A 2,500-nucleotide genomic window follows, 5' to 3' on the forward strand; every position below is an offset into this window, starting at 1 on the left:
TTCCCTCTCGCGACCTTTAACGGACTGACTGTTTCCGTCTCTTTTTATTGTATAATTCAGTTGAAATGGTTTAAGTATGTTCTGCTTAAATACACAGAGAGATAAAATGATTTCAAAACATTTCACTATAATCTACTACGTCCAAAGAAAATAAATATAATTTTATGTGAAACTGTGAATGAGCAGAGATTTATGCTTCAGAAGAACTGGTTGTACTCATTTCTCTTAGTTGTAAAACTTGTTTGTATGACATATCTCATCATAACCAGAATATATTTGATAGAATGGTGTCTGCAGAAGTGCAAACATTGCTGTCATCATCACGTTGATTAGGAGGAACTACTGTTTAAGTGAGGGTTGGTGAGTGGTTGTGCTCATATTGGTTGAAAGAGAGGGGGAACGAGAGAGGGAGGAGAGAGAGGGAGGTGGAAGAGAGGGAAAGGGGGGAAAAGGGGAGAGAGGGGGGACAGAGAGTGGGAGGAGGAAGAGAGGGGGAGAGGAGGACAAAGACGGGGAGGGGGAGGAGAGCAGAGAGAGAGAGAGAGGGAGGGAGAGAGAGATGGAGAGAGGACAGGGAGGAGAGAGAGAGGGGAGAGAGAGAGGACACAAGGAAAGAGGGAGAGAGGGAGAAGAAGAGGGGGGAGAGGAGTGAGAGGGGTGAGAGAGAAGGAGAGATGGAGAAAAAGGAGAGACGGAGAGAGAGAGAGAGAGGAGAAGGAAGAGAGAGAGAAGGGGAATGAGCGAGAGGAAGGTGGAAGAGAGGGAACGAGAGAGGACAGAGATGGGATGTGAAGAGAGGAGAAAAGGGGGAGTGGGAGAGACGAATGAGAGAGAGAGTGTCACACGAGCGCAGAGCGACAGAGGATGGAGAGCGAGTCAGACAGAGAGAGAGAGAGATAGACAGAGACGAGAGAGAGACAGAGAGAGAGATGAGAGGGAGGAGGAGAGAGAGGAGTAGAGCGATGAGAGACAGAGAGAGAGAGATAGAGAGAGGGAGAAACAGAGAGGGAGGAGAGAGAGAGAGAGTGGAGAGAGAGGAGAGCTGGGAGAGGGAGAGAGAGAGGGAGAGCGCGAGACGAGAGAGAGAGGAGATGAGAGAGAGAGCGAGGCGAGATGACAGAGATAGAGGAGACGAGAGAGAGCAGATGAGAGAGAGAGAGAGAGAGGAGAGAGAGCGGGATGACGAGCGAGAGAGCTCATAGTAGAGAGCAGCGGAGACGAGAGTGAGAGAGAGAGAGAGAGGACGAGAGCGACAGAGAGAGCGAGATAGACAGAGACGAGAGATGAGAGACGGAGAGCGAGAGAGCGAGAGTAGAGCACAGCAGCTAGACGAGGGCGTGAGCGGCGGGTAGGGCCGAGACAGAGAGAGGAACAGGATGAGAGAGCAGACAGAGTAGAAGAGAGCGAGAGAGACAGAGAGAGAGAGAGAGGGAGAGAGGGAGAGGGAGAGAGGGAGAGACAGAGAGGGAGAGACAGAGAGAGAGACAGAGAGAGAGCGAGATAGACAGAGAGGGAGAGAGACAGAGAGAGAGAGAGAGAGAGAGAGAGAGAGAGAGACAGAGAGAGAGAGAGAGAGAGAGAGAGAGAGAGAGAGGAGAGGAGGGGAGGAGAGAGGAGAAGAAAGAGAGGAGAGATGTTTATCAGGGTGTAGACCTGCAGGCTGTGGAAGAGAGAGTTTCGAGGTTCACTGCTTCCTCCGGCCATGATGGAAACACAGCCGCCTCCACTAACCACTCGCTCACATTTCACCGCTAACCAATCACAGATAAGACACGCAGATAACCAATCACAGATAAGACACGCAGATAACCAATCACAGAGGACGAGTCACAGATGACGAGTCCCATATAAGACACACAGAGTTTTCCACATCTGCAGCAGCTGTAGACACCTGCCACTGTGACACAGATGTGAGTCGCGCATGCTCAGATTTAAACTGTTTACGGCGTAACGTGTCATACTGAAATTTGTGAAATCTATAAATAATAAATGTTTCTCTTTACATACAATAACAGAAGATGGTAATCATTTCAAAAACGTTGTAGCTATCTATGACTGTTTGGTTGCTAACGTTAGCTCAAAACGCCATTCAAGTGACAGCCTTTGTTGTGTTTGATTGCTAACTTGTAGCCAGCAGCAGCAGTTATTTCAAAAACGTTGTAGCTATCTATGATTGTTTGATCGCTAACGTTAGCTCATAGACTGTGCGTTAGCTCAAAAAGCCGTTAGCATCTTGTAGGCTACTTGTCGCAAAGTGACGCATGCACGACTCACATCTGCACTCGACTCACATCGGGCAGTGACAACACCGACTGCAGTAAAGTTATTCATCTTATTCCTTCACTCTTTTTCTGTCATACAATCAACCAGATGTTAAAACTAGATGTTAAAACCAGATGTTAAAACTAGATGTTAAAACTAGATGTTAAAACTAGATGTTAAAACCAGATGTTAAAACTAGATGTTAAAACTAGATGTTAAAACTAGATGTTAAAACCAG

The sequence above is a fragment of the Sander lucioperca genome, chromosome 14, assembly GCF_008315115.2.
Source record: "Sander lucioperca isolate FBNREF2018 chromosome 14, SLUC_FBN_1.2, whole genome shotgun sequence".
Lineage (NCBI taxonomy): Eukaryota > Metazoa > Chordata > Actinopteri > Perciformes > Percidae > Sander > Sander lucioperca.